The 18,959-nt window shown below is 38.1% G+C and overlaps 1 long non-coding RNA gene across 1 annotated transcript in view; it reads right to left on the bottom strand.

The window, feature by feature from the left end:
- Window positions 1-6,151: 6,151 nt before the first annotated feature.
- Window positions 6,152-18,959, bottom strand: part of LOC112531818 — a 53,435-nt gene continuing 40,627 nt past the window's right edge. The window contains exon 5 of the long non-coding RNA XR_003073844.3: window positions 6,152-6,818. This is a non-coding gene — a long non-coding RNA (uncharacterized LOC112531818). The remainder of the gene's footprint in view (window positions 6,819-18,959) is intronic.

Raw genomic sequence — 18,959 nt, 5'->3', positions numbered from 1 at the left:
CTGTTCAAACACCAATCGGATATAAAAGCTTTTATCTGAGGTCCCAATGAGAACAAGTAAAATCCTAAAACAATAATAAGGTGGAGGTGCCACTGCCTCCTATAAAAAAAAACTTAGCACATACTTTTCACTTAACTGCCTGAAGCTTGTGATTTAAAAGCTTGTTTTCTCAGCTGATAGCCCCAAGCTGTACCCAGATTCTCTGCAGACAAAAGGATAAGAGAGATGGTGACAAACACACACCCCTTTCATGAATCAGAGGAACAGTACTCTTCTTGTTCCCTAGGCACAAGTCAGTTGAAATCTGAGCCTCGGTTTTACAGTTTAGCACCTAACAGTTGGCTTTCACGTGAAAGGCTTTTTAAATTAGACTCATCTGCAAAAATTCTCATTCACACACACATACATACACAATGTAAGACATTTTTTATTCCAATGACAGTTACAGAAATACAGGGGAGAAAAAAAAGAGCTCTAAATCACACTCCTTGTTAAAACTGAAGCTCTTTGTATTTTCTCCTGTGCACCTTGGATGGGGGAACAGATTGTGCCTCTCTTGTTTTCATCAATCTTTTATGCATTTGAAGGCTAATGTCATATCCTTCTGCAGACATTTCTTCTTTAGGATAAATGACCTCTGGATGTTCAACTTCTCTTTATCGCTGATGTTTCCAAGTAGCCCTGACTGGGTAGTTTGTTCTTAGTGATACTTTGAGTGTGTCGATGTAACAGAAGAAATACTTACGTATTTTGGCATGATATTTACAAGTTTTATCATCTTAGTGAGAAGTTTTCCTTTCTTTGCAACAGCCGGCCATCACTATCTGAGCAGGTCATCTGATTTGCTGCCTTCAACCAGTCCAGCACTTGGTCAAGTGGATGAACTCTTTGAGTATTTCCACTTTCAGCCCAATGTGAAACAGAACAGCCTGATATATAGAGTTTTCTCCACTTACTTGATTTATTTGGGCAAAAGAATGCAATATTGTTCATCTAACTTTGGATATATTTATATCTATACGAGTCATCCAGTATCTCTTTGTAGTTAATAGCGGCAAAAAGAAAGAGGCAATTCTGTGGTATAATTCATCTAACTCTGATATACACATTTCAAGTAGGTCAGATGAATCACCCCACTATCTGATTCAAAATCAGAAATGTGAACAAGGAATACTGGTAAACAGAAGAAAACAGGTTTATCAGGGCAGATGCAGAGAATACTGAGAATGAGATTTTAGGCAAAATATGAGAGGCAAGAAAGTGGATATAAATTACGAAGACTTAATTGATCTTTTAGAAATAGTTGCTAAGATCTAACAAACAAAAGATGCATACTGAATGGAAAAAAACTGTCGAGAGAAAATAAGCAAAAAAATGTGCTAGAACATTCTGTAAGTATTAAGAACATTTCAACTAAAGAACTGAACTACTCATGTGGAGAACTTCTCAACTGTTTCTACTGAGTAGTACCTTTCATTAAGGAATACAGCATTTCTGCTGGAGAAGGATATAATTTTGTCTTAGAAGATACAAGAAAAAAATGAGGAGTGGATGTATGTGATCAGAAAAATTGGAGAGATTGTGGGCTAGATGTTGAAGCTTAAGAATAGACAAAAGGAGAGAATGGAGTACAAAGTGAAGTAATTCAAGTGAAAAGGCTATAAAAGAAATAAAGGGAAAATAAAGTCAAAAAGGAAGAGGAAGAGGAAGAGGAGGGAATGTTCTTGAGAAATATTACTTGTAATTAAACTGAAAATATGCTTTTACCACCTTCATTCTTTATGTGGAAAAACCAATTGTACTGCAGGAACACATTTATAAGTGTTCATCATAAAATATCACAGAATAACGTTTGCATTGTGATGTACCTTATGCAAGATATGTAAAGCAAGTTTTAAGAATTCATTACTCAAACTAGTGCTTAAGTAGGTTAAAACTGCAGAAAAACATATGCAGCAATTGTAAAAAAAATTGTTTTGAGTTCTATGGTTTCATTGCTTTAAGCACCTTACCTGGAGGTTTTTCTGTATTCATCTCATGCGGAGAGAAATTGGCTCAAGAAAAGAAACATTCCTGAATAATGGGAAGCAACGTGTGTATTTCTGAAAACAAAGAAGTTCTTTGAACATCTTCCAAAAAATCCAAGTATATGCACATATTCTTCCAGCTAAGAGGAGAGCTAACACTGTCTTCTTATGTATTGTTTTATATTATTTATTTATGTAGGCCATTCTGAAACTATTTCTCCTATTTATTTCCATGGAAACTGCAAAAGATACAAAGAGCACAACAACGCTATTTGATAGAGCAAACTCTCAGCTACAAAACAGTACTTTTCAACATAGTCACAATCAGTAGCTGATTTGTGTGGAGGAGCTGCTAGAGACACTCTTCATTTCATGATGTGAAAGCTGTGCATGGCTTTCTGGAACATGGCTTATCTTTCACACTGCTTTTACCACTGCTGAAACACACCACCAACCACCTCACTGTGCTCACATCCACTATTTGGTCTCCATATACGTTGAGCAAGCATCACTGAATGTCAGTTAACTGCCAACTTGTACCATATGGAAGAATTCAGTTACACACCTTTGTTTCATGTGCATTTCTATGTCAGGCACCATTTTGTCAGACTGCCTCTCTACTGCAACAAAATTTAATGGAATATAGGCAGTAGGATTCACCACCGCCATCTGCCTTTGATGCCACAAGCCAACAAAATAATATCAGAGGCATTACTTTTGGAGCATCTGTCTCATTTATTTGTATAGCAGCTGTCTCATTTATTCATATAACTCCAGCTTTGTGTGTGCTGAGCTGGTCTGTTAAGCACAGTTTTCCTTCAACGCTCTTCTTCCCTGCCCTCATCCTTGGTAGATCTCAGAGAGGAATTATGCCTTAGGAATTAGGACAGAATTTTTTTCAGGAAGTCATGTCAGGTGGGAAGTGGACACCCCTCCTTATGAGTTTTTTTAATCCTATCCCAACCCCTTCCCCCCCATCCTGTGATTCAGCCCATAAAAGTAGAAAGGAACAATGATGACACCAGTACTTTCTGCCCTGTTTCCTGTCTTCTTGGTCTTTGTCATATTTCAAGAAGTCATAAGGATGAGAAAACTGCAGCCATAAAAAAAGACTGAGAATGTGAATCCTGATGTACTTTCTTCTTTGCTCCTGCAACCATTTCACATTCCCAATGCTAAAGCCAGTAGAAATGAATGACTCTTAGAATTAATGCTAGGTGTTACCTTGAGACATTGTTTTAAGTCCTTTCCCATATTGAATGATATCAAAGTTTATGTTATATTAACCAGTGAAGTATAACACAGGGCCACATTTTAATAAAAGAACTTTTGTGACATCTGAAGTACAGTTTTTAGAAATGTCCAAAGGAAGGAGTACCCTCAACCTAAGTAGTGTATTTGTCTTCCACGGAAGGCAAATTCAGCAGTTCTACTACAAATGCACAGTAAGGTACCAGAGGATAGCAGTACTCACATGACTCTATAATTTCATGGCCATAGTTGTTTCCCACTAAGGGTTATAATCCAAAACAATGGTTAAAATATTATTATTATGAAAAAAAAAGTCATGGGAAAGAGAGATTTAGAAACTTTATAGAGTCTACTTTCCATGTTATTTACTATTTCAGCCAGAGAATTTTCACAAATGAAAAGGGCAACCAAAGGCAAAGGCACCAAATTATCTCACTTCTACTTCCTCATCTTGCCCACTTTCTTATAGCTTCAAGAACTGGCAATGCAGCAAAAGTGATGCTAATAGAAAGAAACAAGGGAGGTATCAAGTATATTGGCAATCACAGTTGGAAATTGGAAAGGTACTGAGGAAAGGTGAGATGGAGTTTGAAGTGTGAATAAGAAGCATTTCACAGACAAATGAAGTCAGTAATGTCAAAGAGGACAACCATTTGTGTTTTTGTAGATTGTAGGACAGCAATCTTAAATCTCTGTTTAAAAAGCACAGGTATGGAAAATGCCAGAATGAAGAAATAAGTATCACTGGTACCATATGTAAAACCATTCTCTCAATGGAAACTGCAATACATTGTCAAGTTGTATAGAATAATGTTTTTTTAAAATATTTTTTTCTTCAACAGCAGGTTCAACCGGAACATAACCTTGTGTGCAGAAACAGATCTGAGCCTACAAAGGCCTCTGTCTTCCTAACCGAGTACTGCCTGGCAAGTTGTTCTGCATTTTGATTTTCAGGAATGCCCACATATCCATTTCTCCTCCAAATAATGAGTGGAAGAACACATGGGCCATGACTCACTGGAGGGGTTAATATAACTGTGTTCTCAAGTCCTGAAATAAATCACATTATAAAGTTGTGACTCTTACAGAGATCTTTCCACCTCCAGCTTTCCTGATTAGAAGAAAGACTAACAGATATGGTAGGCTTTCTGTTAGCTTCAGTCACAACCTAATTTAGTATTTTGTTTGCTCATTGCAAATTTTTATGCTATTTTCCTTTAATTTACTGAGATGAATCCTGTAATTTTGTTCCAGGCAATATGATTTTATATATTTTCTCTGAGTGTAAATAAAGTCCTCCTTATTAATTAAAAAAATAATTCTATGTAAGAGCCTGTATGAATGATTGCATAATTTATGTATAAATTATGTTCAGGAGATAGACCCCTTTACAAGCCTATTTTTCTTCTACCAGTAGACAACGCACACAGTTCCTAGAGTTACAGTCATAGGTCATAGCCTAGAATACAAATATCTATCACTAATGTTAGTGAGTGAATTGACTAACAGGTGGAGTTATTAAACCTGAGGAGAAAAAAAAAGCAATCTGGTACACTGGAGAGAACAATACAAAAGACACACTTCTATACGCTCTCTTTGGCTTTGATGCATAGCAAAAACAGTCACTTTAAACTGTCTTCAGAACTAAGTTTTAAATGGCTACAGAAGCAGGTTTTACACTGCCTTAACTATAAGAACTGAAAAGTAGGTCAGTTCACTCCTTCTGTAGTTTATGGGAGAGCTGAGCTCAAGGTAGTCCAGTTAAATGGAGTTTCATTGGTTTGCATGTAACAGACATATGTTGCAAATGAAGACCAAAACCTTGTGTTTTGGTTGATTTGTGGATTTGGCTTATTGTTATGGTTCTGACAGGGTAGCTGAGTAAGGTGAATTTGTTATGTCTTTGTTGAAGCAACAAATTAACTACTAGAATTTTTAACCTTCAGAAGACAGAATCACATGCAATCGTAGAATCACAGAATCAAAGAGGCTGGAAGGAACCTCTAGAGATCAAGTCCAACCACACTGCTAAAGCAGGTACCCTGAAGCAGGTTGCACGGGAAAGCATCCAGGCAGGTCTTGAATATCTTCAGATAAGGAAGATATTTTCTTCATTCTCTTTTTCACCTGTTCACCTGATGCAGGAAAATAATTCTGAACAGGCGTGCAAGATACAAAGTCTTTATATCCTGCTATCAAGTTGCCCATTTTGAAGTGCAGAAGGTAGCATTCTAGAAATAATCTAGTAAAGTAACAAACAGACACAAGCTGAATTCCAGTTTTGACAAATTTTCTGGTTTCTGCTGTTGACTGGTTGCTTAAATAATATTCTCTAAACATTAGTTTTGCAGCTAAAAACAAAAATCACAATTCTTGCTCCCTTGGAATGAGACTAATTTCTATAATAAGATGGTATTGATCATGTAAATAACAGATCTGTCAAGTCAGACCAATGTTCAGTTCAGTATTCATAGCTAAGAGTGCAAGTACAGGACAAGCAAACTGGGAAATAACTGGAAAATTGTCCAAACACCATTCAATCCATGTGAACTTTTAGCACCCATAATGTTTTGTATCAGGGAATTCCTCACTTTAGCTCTCTGTTACAAGGATAACAACCACTTGTCATCTGTTTTGCACTTACTGTTTCGTAGTTTTTACTCCTAGGTCTTGCTGAGAGGAAAAACAGAGAACAAACATTTTCTCTCCTATCCTCTTTAATGGCACTCATGATTTAATAGACTTCTGTTGTATACCCTCTAAGCTGTCTCTGTAATCTGCTCAGTGTTCCTGCACGGCTCAGAAGCCATTCCAGAAGTTCACTTGTCCTTTGTTGCCCTTGTCTGAGACTTTTGCAGCTGTATTATGTTTTTTGAGGTGAAGTGATCATAAATGCACTGGATGGTCAAGGCATACGTGCCTCAGAGATTCATCACCATTAAGTGGTGACAAAATGATGATAGTTGTCTCCTTGTTTTCTACTGCTTTCTTCAGAATCCCTAATATTCTTTTTTTTTTTTTTTTCTTCTAAGGAATTCATATGTTAACTCCACATTTTCATAGAACCATTCATCAAAATCCCAAATCCCAAGAACCCCAAACCATCAATTCATGATACACACTAAGTTAGGATTTTGTCCCATGTATTTTGTCCCATTTTATATAGACTTATTAATTTGTATAGTATTTCAGTACTATGAGATACTTCTGCATCTCTTTATAGCTGACTTTTGATTTCTTTAAAGTAAATAATATCATCAGAAAACTGTCACTGTATGAAATTTATTTTAGATCATTTATAAATTGAATAGCACAAGCCATAACTTACTTGCAACAACAGTCATTTTGAAATCATCAAACAATTCATAGAAAGCATGAAATTATGTAAAATCTTTCATTGTTTATTCTTATGCTTGCTGTGCATGCATTAATTCCAGATTTAAGGAGGCAGGTGGTCAGCTGGTGTGAAAGCAACCATCGAGAAGCCCCGTCTTCATCCTATGAATCCTTCTTCAGGTCTGTGAGATTAAATGACAACAACTACAACAAAAGAGAGAATATTTATGCAGGGAAGCGAGGAAAACAGTGCAGAAACCAAGGTGGCAGGGAGAGAGCACAGGATAATGACTGGGAGGACAGGGAGAGTGACCTAGAGCCTGGAACTGTGGGGTTGAACAGACAGAAGGAGTTTCAGTACTAGAAAATGGCACAGGGTAAGTGGGTAAGTAAAAGGAACTTGAAAGGAAATAAAAAGACAGTCATTCTCTGGAAAGATACTGGGTGCCAAGGGACAGAAGGGAAAATCGCCCTCCATAAAATGAAGAAAACACAGACTAGGAAAGGAATTCATTTAAAGGATGGTTTCCTCCAAACTTTGCATTTAAAACTGTAAAGAGAAAAAAATAAAACTGTAAAGAATGCCATAAGATAACTCGAGAGGAAAGTAAAGTCATACAGGGAATAGTATCCCCCATTCTTCCACTTGCTGTTACAGACTGAGACAGAAATGTCACATCTGCTGACACTGACTTCAGTAGAAATTACAGAACAAACATGTGTGTATCTTAGCAATGCTTTAAGAGTTGAGAAAATAATCTGCAAGTAAACAGGCTGTGAAAGAAAATGGTTACAATCTTTCCTAAATGGCCTCCAAAGGGAATTGCCCATGTTTCAAGCTGTACATGCAGTGCTTGTTAGACAAGGACTTTCTCAGCAAGACCCAATGGATAGAAGATCTAATTGATACTGTCAAAAAAATCTGTTGCCACATTTCTGGCTGTTCACAAAGCACTGAAATCTGTGCATCTGGCAAAACCTCCCTCTGACCCATAAAATTGCCAGTTCAAACACTGAGCTGGTGAGAATCAGCTGAGGGCTCCCACCAAACCAGGGATGTGAGAGTTACTCAGGAAATAGTAAACTCCAAGTCAATATGTGCTTCACATTTATTTTTGCGTGATTGTTTCTTTCTCGCTAGCTGCATTGATGTTTCTTGGCTAGTATTTTTATCTGTTTAATTTTTAATGAGCACCAGAGTGATAACTCTGAAGCCTTTGCATCGTTCACTGTATAGATAGAGTATTGCCAGCAAAAAACAAGATTTCCAATTATAAGCTGCCAAACTCCTTTAGCCTTGTTACAGAAGATCCACTCAGAATGACAAATTAATTCATTTTCCTTGCCAATCTAGTCATTGTCCTCTCCACTGAGACTGTCAATAACTGCCAATTGTGGTGTTGAAAATTGTGATGTTTTGGGAAGCACTTGGCTTGCTTCCTGGTGGCAAGAAATGAGAAATAGGTTTGACAAAATCACCTGGAATTTGTGCTCTACAGAAGTGGTGAAATCTTATACCTAGACAAGTCATCCATGTCTAACTAGTAAATAATGACTCTCCCAAAAATAAATCTTAAGAACTGAAAAAGATCAATTAAGGTAAATACATAGATATATATATGTATATTGTATGTATATGTTCAGAAAAATAAGGGTAAAATGACACTAATAAAAATGATTTTTAAAATTTTGCAAAGAATATTAAAAACATAAACCACACAGTCTTCTTTCATCAGAGAAATGATCCTTTAAAAAAAAAGAAAATGGCAGTGAAATACAGTACAGTGACTCAGATTGCTAGAAAGTGTTTGGAACAACTCAGTATGGGACATTATTAACTAAACAGGAAGAGATACTAATGAGGAGAAATACTGTAAACTGATTAAAGTAATAGATGAAAGGATGAGAGCAAAGAGGACGAATGAAAGAGGGTGCATTTAGGTGAAAATTGGTATAGATGTTTTTTATGGACTGGTTCTAGGATATGTTTTTCTATCTGTTCATCATTTTCACTAATAGTCTTGGCTCGAGAAGTAGAATTGAGTAATTAGATGTACTGATGACAGATGCGGGGAAGAACTGTCAATAGAGAGGAGAATCAGGACTCTGCTGGAAGCCCTTTAATAAAATCAGATGAAATTCAATAATGGAGTCACTTGATAACTAAGGAAAGTAATTTCTGGTAGGACCTTATCATCTAGAAAGGAATGAGGAGGGATGCCTGGGTGCATGAGGCAATCCCAGTATCTACGATAGGAATATGTGGTGGCAATATAAAAGAGAAGTGCAAGCATGGGATGTCGAGGTTCTAATGCTATTGCTAAAGACAACGATAAGAAAGTATTTGTCAAAGCAGAGATGTTTCAAGCAGAAGCTACTGTCATTTTTCAATGAAATGACTAGTGATTTTCCACCTCTCTTCAGCAACGCCCGTCCTGGAGTGTCAACAGCATTATCTCTTGGGTAATCTCTTACTCTCTTCTTGATACTTTTTGAACAATTTGAGATAGATGGCACATCCAAGCTGAACCCAGTGGTGAGCTGATGGCATCATTCCACTTTGCAGCGCACAGTTAGTAGCTCCATTTTTTTTCTGTGTTTAGTCCCATAGTGGTTTGGAGCCATTTTTGCAAGCACAGGCTGCAACCTCTGCATCAAGACTATTCCTACATTTCCGACATATAGTTCTTTTGCAGACTTTTACCACTAACTGTTCTGTAGAGTTGGGGATGTTTGCAAGAAGTACAGAATCTAAGTATTCCTTTGCTTTAACACAAGTCTGTAATTTATATCATTGTGAGTTAACAGGAATTCCAGAATAAAATCTCAAAATTGTAACTCAGCTTAACAAATCCATAAGCTTCCTTTGCACCTTCTGATGTGGACACCTCACTAATGGCTCTTAGATTCTGTCTGCACCAGTCTCTCATATGAAAACAGGTGCTTGATGGAGGCACTAGTGGTTCATGCTGACTAAATGTTTCTTGCATTTAGCATAATATTCCTTTCTTGTTATTATATGCTCAAAGATAAGCAGAATATTGTCTTTGAACACTGCCTTATAGTAGAACAAATCAAAACTCAGGACTGCCACAAAAAAAAAAAAAGTTCCCCCATCAGAATGCTTTGTACAAAAATAAAAATATGTTCCAGTTCAGAACTCAAATGGCAAAATACATCGCAGGAAGATGTGCAGATGTGCAGAGGTCTGTTTCTTAAGGGAAAGCTAAAATATTTCTCTCTCATTTTTCCTAAATGTTGTGGAGCACTCAGTTGCCACAACTTCTGGGAAGTCTTTCTGCTTACCTAGGTTCTGAGGGCAGCTCCCCAAGCAACTCTCAAGGCTGCAGAGCCTGAGAGGTTCCCCGGGAGCAGAGGGATCACACAGCTGATTCAAACCCCTTGGCTGAGTCCCCAAGAGATGTGGCAGCATTTCTACTGCCAGGGCAGGCATCTCTTGATCACATGAGACTGTGAAGCTCTCTGTCTTTCCTCTGACGTGTTGTCCAAAAGCAGTGGGTAGTCTGGCCTCAGGGGGATTGCGCCTTGGATAAACATGCTGTTTGCTAGATCTGCAGCTGAGAAGCCAGACAGTAGTTCAATGGACGTCTACTTTCATTCTCACAAATATTTTTCCCAATAATGTTTTTTCCAAAGTCTGGTTTGGCTTTGTTGAATTGGTTATGAATACTTTCTCCAAAAATGTCTATGCAGTTGTAGCCAATAGCTCTTCCCCAGAGCCTAGATAATATGGTAATAGCTATTCGGATGAACTAATAGTAATTCATAGAAATGACTCCGTAACAGTAGCTGCTAAAGGATGTGGCATAAGTTGTGAGAGTTGGTCTGTATAGCTTACATGCAAAAAACTCCTTTTAACAAAAGCAGTAAACATTTTTTTTAGCTCTGAATAACTCAGGTGGGCAGCCTGCAGTCATTTTTAATGTTTTATAACTTATTGTCAATAAAATGCTTTGTGGTTTGGGTTCAGTGCAGACCTCTGAGCTTATCTCTAACCTCTATTTATCTCTCATCTGCTAACTTGAAGATAAGTTTATATGAACACTGATGCATCATCTCTGCAGACTGATAGTTTCTTGTCACCAATTCCTTGCTCCAGAATGGCAGAATTTTAGAAATTTCCTTGGACTTTTCCCACCTTAATCTCCCTCACTCACAGTTCATCTCCCTAAAAGACATTTCTTTCAGATTGCTGGACAACAGGTCTGATATTTTCTCACACGGAAGAGGATCTGGCAGTGTACAACAGCCAAATTTGTTGGCTGGCATTGCACACCGCCTTGGAGTTCTGACATCGTCTCTCACCACATCCTTCTCTCTAAATTGGAGAAGTGTGGATTTGATGGATGGACTGTTCAGTGGATTAGGAATTGGCTGGCTGGACACAGCCAAAGGGTTTTGATCAATGGGTCTGTGTCAGGATGGAGGCCAGTCACAAGCAGTGTCCCTCAGGGGTCGGTCCTGGGACTGGTGCCCTTCAACATCTTTATCAATGACATAGACAATGGCATCGAGTGGACCCTCAGCAAGTTTGCAGATGATACCAAGCTGAGCGGTGTAGTCAATACATTGGAAGGGAGGGAAGCCATCCAGAGGGACCCGGACAGGCTGGAGAAGTGGGCCCATGAAAACCTAATGAGGTTCAATAAGGCCAAGTGCAGGGTGCTGCACTTGGGTTGGGGCAATCCCAGGGACTTATACAAACTGGGGGAAGATCTCCTTGAGAGCAGCCCTGCGGAGAAGGACTTGGGGGTCCTGGTAGATGAGAAGTTGGACATGAGCCAGCAGTGTGTCCTTGCAGCCTGGAAGGCCAACTGTGTTCTGGGTTGCATAAAAAAAGGGGTGGCCAGCAGGGAGAGAGAGGTGATTGTGCCCCTCTATTCAGCTCTTGTGAGGCCCCATCTGGAGTACTGCATCCAGGCCTGGGGTCCCCAGTACAGGAAAGACTTGGAGCTCCTGGAGCGGGTCCAGAGGAGGGCCACTAAGAGGGCTGGAGCACCTCTCCTATGAGGAAAGGTTGAGGGAACTGGGCTTGTTTAGTTTGGAGAAGAGAAGGCTCCGGGGAGACTTCATTGTGGCCTTCCAGTACTTGAAGGGAGCGTATAAACAGGAAGGGGAGCAGCTGTTTACAAGGGTGGATAGTGATAGGACAAGGGGGAATGGTTTTAAACTGGGACAGGGGAGGTTTAGGTTGGATATTAGGAGGAAGTTTTTCACCAAGAGGGTGGTGATGCACTGGAACAGGTTGCCCAAGAAGGTTGTGGATGCCCCATCCCTGGGGATAGATGCATTCAAGGCCAGGCTGGATGTGTCTCTGGGGAGCCTGGTCAAGTGGCTGGCGACCCTGCACATAGCAGGGGGGGTGAAACTAAATGATCATTATAGTGCTTTTCAACCCAGGCCATTCTATGATTCTATGATTATATGATATGATATTGTGTGTCTCACATGCAGTAATGTCTTCTATTAACCAAACATCCATAGTTTCAAAGCTAAATATGGGTGCTGAGAATCTCACCTCTGTGATGTTACTTTCTGTGCCATCTCCAGCATCTTAATTCCAGGTTTAAGGAAATTGAGGAAATTGTTTTTCTCAGTGGAGTTTCAGTGCTTGTGAAACAAGAGGAGTTTTTTTTTTATCAGCTGTCCTAGTGTTTCAAACAAAACATTCTCACTCCCTTCTTAGTGAGAGAAGAAAAAGCTTTACCGTTCTGATCACATCTGTATTCTCCAATATAAAGATTATTGTATACATAAAACACAAAAAAAGTTCTTTTTTTCCTCATAATTTTACCTGGATGTTGTGTTGAGGGACATGGTTTAGTGAGAACTATTAGTGATGGGTGAATGGTTGGACTGGGTGATCCTGTGGGTCTTTTCCAACCTTAGTGATTCTATGATTCTATTATTCTATGATTAAACATTTCTTTGTATACATCGTTAGTACCCAAAACTGTTAGTGAAGTGAAAATCTATAGCATAGCTTTTCATGGTTTTGAAAATTAAAACTGAGCCACAGCATCCTACAGTGGGCAACAATTAAAATAACTACTGATATTAGAGGAGAGAAACACGTAGGTAAAGAAAATCATAATATTCCTTTGAAGAGACTACATACTGTGAGAATACATACCGAGTAACTACTCTGCTTTACCTAATATGTTTGCAGTGTTCTATTTTGGATATCGTAGAATTGGAGATCACAAGATTTGTTTGGATTAGGACAATTGTGCTGATGTATAGCACTAGCAGAGTCTTATAGAGGGAGTGTTAAAATTAAAGAACTGTTGAATGGAATTTGTATTCAAACTGACACTATGGATGTCCCCTTCCATGGAGACATTCAAGGCCAGGCTGGATGGGGCTTTGAGCAACCTGGTCTAGAGGGAGGTGTCCCTGCCTATAGCATGGTGTTGGAACTCCATGATCTTAAAGGTCCCTTCCAACCCAAACCATTCTATGGTAACACTGAAGGAACTGTTCTATATGCTTCCAACATCAAGTCACCTTCAACACAGCAGTTTAAAACAAGGCTCGTTCTCAGTGTTAACCAACAGTCCACTTTTAACACAGATTTTCATTTCAGGAAACATGCTAAAAAATGTCCCGGTGAAGAAAGAAAATAACACGGTACTTTAAAAAGCCAACAATTACAGTAGCTAACAAAGAATTCTTAATTTATTTCTTAATTTTATTCTAGTAACATGTGTTAACAATTGTTAATAATTTCTTTGAGATAAATTGAGTGCTTAGCAAAGATTCCACAAGTTTATCTGCACAAGCAATATCAACAAATATTTCTACTTTTTCATTTCATTTCTATTTTTTCATTCAGAAATACTAAGTTCATCAAAACCAAATGCTTTCATTTCAACATCTTCCCTTGGATTTAGGATTAAATTTCTGATACAAATGAGAGAGAAAAGCAGAAACAAGTCCCCAGGTGACTGCTGAACTGGGACTGGAAGCCACAGGTGTAAGTTCCTGTCTATATCAGACAGTAGGAATTTCACTGCAGAGCAAGAATTTAATTTCACATGAATGCCTCCAGTATTGCTATTTTGAGGATAGCTCTTGTTTTAGCTTTTATAACGAGGAAAAATAGGATGCAGCATTTTGGTTGTTTTTTCCAATACAGAATGAAGCAAATTTTCAAATCTTTTTTTTTTCTCCTGAACTTGAATTCTCATTTTCCAGCTAGCTAAATGATCACATGGTCCATCTGATATTTTAGTGCCAATCTTACACTTGTCATAAGCAGAGTCTCCAGCTACAAAATGAATAATTTATATGAAGGGAGTGAATCCCAGAACATTGCAAGTTTCCTGCATGAATACTTTTGTGCCTCTCGTTTGTCACACACTTCACTCCTTATTTGGTTCTTGTCAGATTAAGAACTAAGGCCCGGAGCATATACCCCAGTAGGAGCTCTTCCTCTTTTTTTTTTTTTTTTTTTTTTTTTTCCACAAAGCCTACAGGAGATAAAAATACAACACTGCTATGCTGGGAATTTTTTATTACCCACTTTTTATCTGCTCTGTCCCTCAGTTTGCAGTCAAGTAGGAAGATGGAAAAGTTCCTCCATTCTGCATGGCTACGCTCATGGGTAGAGTGGCTTCTGACACACGCTGGCCCCATCCACTTGAATTCCATGCTATGGTTTGTACAAGTTCTATGTACAGAGGAAGTAAATGAAGTTGTTTTTTTATTTCCAATAATAATTAACTGGAAAGGAGGTTTTTAAAATTTTATTATCAATTTATTATGTGTTAAGATGTTGTGATTTTTTTTTTCTATGCTGATTGAATTATCTGATCTAGTGCTCAGAGTACTAGTGGGATGAATGATCACCAGCAACACCTGAGGTGTTGGTTCTTCCTGTCATGTTGTGACCATATATCTGAACTGCTCTCATATGAGTTGCAGGATTCTCCTCCAAAACCATACACCTTGGAGAGTCTGGAATCAGGAAAATGTATGAGCTATGAAAAAAAAGGTCTTACTGAAATGAAGCAGACCTAGAGAATGATCTTAAGGGCTGGGTTCAAATTATGGAGGGTAACTTCCAGCAACAACAGAACACAGCAATATAAATTACACGCAGAAGAGAAATAAATCTAACTGTAATTAGGTCAGGAGTGCATGTGTCTGCAATAATGTGTTTCTCAGATGTTGTTGCATCTTAAGTCTATTAAGTATCATTCCTGCTTCTCCATTTCAATGCTCCAGCTCAGCTCCAAGCTATAACTCCAGGTTTTAGATGTGCTTCACCAAGAGTTCCACAACCTGTTGCCAGCAATGGCCCCAGTGCATCTCCAGAAGGCTTTGAGTGCTTTTTCTGCCTTAACTGACAGGAGCAAAGCCTTCTGGGATAATTAGTGCTGCTTCAATTGGACAGGTAGCGGATGGGAAATAAACAGGTTCAAGAGCTCAGGGGACATCCGTGTTGCTGTAGGCAGGGAGGCAGTGGAAAATAAATATAGCTAAGCAGTTGGATAAATATTTATTTATTTATGCTCCTTTCCTTTTGAGATGAGAGATGAGGGCTGGCTCCAATCTGAACTCATTTTTCATTCCAAGTAGTTGCTGATTCTCTACAGCCCTTGAAAATGGTGTCCCACATAAGTGTAAGGTCAGCTATGGTGATGACCCCTTTGGAAATACTTTTCTTTATTGTTAATTGTGAAAGAAGAGAATTTGTTACATAAATAATGAATTAGATATGTATTAATTTAGAACTGCTTGTCTGAATGGTTTGCAAAGCAGCTGTGTGATTCTAGGCAGTCATATGCTGTCAATTAACAACGTATACTAAGCCAAATCTGTTTAAGCCTATTATGTGTATCGCACAGTACAGAATTTCTTCATAGGTCTTACTAATTCTAGCTGTATGCTATTGGCTGCATAGTAGTTTGTAACTACAAAAGATTAGTAAAGATTCCAGTTAAATTCCTGATGGACAGAACGAACTTTCAGCTGCATTCCAGCTATTAATCTCATAGTGATACTTCTCCCATTGTTGAAAGATTAGGAAACCTCATAATACTGCCTAGTTTTTCTCCAGAGAAAACTTAATACAAATCCAGGAAGGTAATATAAAAGTTGAATATTCATATTACATTATCAAAATATTATTCAATTAAGGGATGTAGCTTTTCAGTTCATAGTTAAAATAAAAAGTATAGTTTATACTCATGACATTGATTTCTCACTGTCTTTCTAAAAGTAATATGCCCCCAAAATTCCAAATGACTGATCTTGTGTAGTTACATAATTTGGGAATATCTGAGACAACTCATTTTAAAAATGTTTCTTCCTTAGAATAGATTAATTTATTCCTTTGACAGATTCCTTATATATTTTTTAAAATTTACTGTGTATCAGAACAGGAATTTCACATTTTGATTTTCCTGATCTTGTTGAAAGCTAACGAAGGGCTGCCACGGAGCCCTCTCAAAGCTTCCCTTAACAAAGCCAAGTTTCTCAGCTCAATATATCAAAAAAGGTAATCCTGGATGATAGAATGACTGATCTGCACTTTTCTATACTTGCCATTAGTATTTACAATATACACTACTTTTTGCTTTGGACTGCAGTACATAAGGATCACCTTGAGTTATTTTCTGGAAGAGTGTCTCTCATTTAAGAACGTATTCATTTCCTAAGAAAAAATGATAAGCTTTTTACCAAAAACAGTCCAGTATATTTCTTGCCCCACATTTAGTTGTAGTCTCCAAAGTATATGGAGTTTTAAGCATTGTCATGAGAAGAATTGTTCATGCTATCATAGAATCATAGAATAGTAGAATGGTTTGGGCTGGAAGGGACCTTTAAGATCACCTAGTTCTGACCCCCTGCTATAGGCAGGGACACCTCCCACTAGACCAGCTTGTTCAAAGTCCCATCTAGCCAGGCACTGAATGCTTCCAGGGAGGGAGCATTCACAGCCTCACCGGACAACCTGTTCCAGTGTCTCACCACCCTCATAGTAAAGAATTTCTTCTTGATAGCTAGTCTAAATCTACCCTCTTCATTTAAGGCCATTTCCCCTCATCCTGTTGCTACATGCCCTTTAGTCAAATCACTTACACTGAAACTTATTCCACTAGAAAAATGTGTAGAAGATTGGCTAGGAGTCAGGCAAAACTCAAGAGTATCAAGATTGTATATTTCCATATGATGGCTCCCCCACTTCATACACTCACATCGTATAAGTACCACACCTAAGAAAGAAAAGAAACAACTGCATGTCATTGCCAAGAAATATGCCCCACAGTAAGTAAATTGTAGGTGTTTCTCTATTCAGAATGTTCTCTATCAGTGCTTTGGGACCTCTACGTCTTCCAGTGTCTTAGTTTCAGCTGGGATGGAGTTGTTGTCTTCAGAGTGTCTGTTATGATGCTGTGTTTTGGTTCTAGGAGAAAAATGATGTTCATAGCTGCTGCCAAGCAGCACAGAGCCAAGGCCATTCTCAGTGAAGGGCCAAAGGAGCTGGGAGGGAACAGGGTTAGGACAACTGACTTAAACTGGCCAAAGAGATATTCCATCCCATATGACATCATGCAGAAGGAGTTTTGAAGGGGGTAGGAGTTCATCTCACTCTCTTCTGCTGCTCGGGGGCCTGCCTAGCTGGGCATTGGCTGGGGGTTGTGAGCAATTATTTGTGTATCATTTGTTTTGTACATTTATGTATATATAGTCATAACTCTTTCCTTTTCCCTTTCTCTATCTTAGTAAATAATTTTATCTCAACCAGTGAGTTCTATATATTTTTTTATTATTATTCTCTCCTCCATCCCATTGGGAAGGTGAGCAAATGACTGTGGTGCTGAGCCACCTACTGGGTTAAACCACAACATCCAGCTATAGAAGAAAGCTCTATCTTCCATTCAATACAGCTTGAATTCTCTTAGTCCCAACTCCCTTTCTCTTCATCCTGATGCTTGTACTTTCTCCATTTCCATACTTCTCCATCTGATGTTTTCCTTCCATTAACTATTCATCTCCATTTTTGGTTTCCAATCTATCTTCTTCCTCGGTGATAAATCAAATTTTTCACATCTAAAATTCAATTCCTCCTTTCCACACAAATGGAAAAAAATAATAATATAATAATCCGTCAGACAATTATTTTCAAACATAATCAAGCAGGAAAACCTACAGAAATAGCTCAGTCAAAGTGTCTTTGGGGTACAACCTCTCCACCTTCAGAAACACCATTGCATTAGATTTTCTCAGTGAATAATGAGCTTTAGTATCACCATTTTTTGAATCCTCAGTAGTGTAATTCAGCTGTAGTTACATGGCTAAATTTGCTGTTAACATGTTATAAGAGTAAATGGAACTGCCATAAAACTGGAAGGTAACAATTTTAAACTTGATAAAAGGAAATATTTTCCTATGCAGAAAATATTTCATGCACAGTTTTCCTTGGAACAGGATAGCATTGACACCAAGAGCTTAGAGCTATACAGAGAAATTTCTTCAGAGACTGAATATCCAATTACATTAGACAGATTTCAGTTCAAGGCTTAAATGCCTGTTATCTAATCTACCAGTGTCAGGCCAGGACGAAACTTTCTTAACAAGAGATTACTTCATAATTATCTGTAATAAAAGTTTCTGAACCTTCTTCTGAATCATTTCGCAATTCTGACAGTGATAGAGAAAAGGCAATACACCAAATTAACAGCTTGAGTCTCCCTCATCAAATTGTAAACAGAACAAGTAGCATTATATTTGATCATCCATCTTTAATTTTTCAGATCAAAATTCTTCTTTATAACTATTAAGAAAAGGTGCTATTATGTTTCATTCTTCCTCTCTGCTTCTCTCTTTTGCCAGTTTGTCCTTTCCTCCTCTCCATACCTCCACCTTCACAGAACAATTGCTTCCTTCCTTCCTTCACTCAACCTGACAAATTTTGACTCCTCAGCTAGCTAAGTTTCTATGGTAAGCCAAGTAGACAGAGAAATTAATAAGATTTTCATAGCATTTATTTTTCATTCGCTCTATTGCTCAATTTGCTCCTCTGATTGTGCTGCTGAAGAAAAAGGATAAAAAGTCAGAGCATTGTAAAAATCCAAACTAGCCCCTTTGAACTCTGATTTTACAGCAGAAGCATCAAAGAAGAATTGCTACTCCAAGGCTTTTTATCAACAGAAACTATAAAAAAGAAATGATAAAAGAGCATATTCACATTCTTACCTCAATTTCCCATTCTAACTTCAGGAAGCTTCAACTGACTTTGATGGTGTCAGATTAAGCCTTTGGGCCCAGATCCTCAAAGGTACTTAAATGTTGCAAAGCTAACTTTTTTTCTTC

Source organism: Gallus gallus, chromosome 2 (assembly GCF_016699485.2).
Source record: "Gallus gallus isolate bGalGal1 chromosome 2, bGalGal1.mat.broiler.GRCg7b, whole genome shotgun sequence".
Classification (NCBI taxonomy): Eukaryota; Metazoa; Chordata; class Aves; order Galliformes; family Phasianidae; genus Gallus; species Gallus gallus.
The sequence above is the reverse complement of the archived record's forward strand: the minus strand, read 5'-3'. Positions and strand labels throughout refer to the sequence as shown.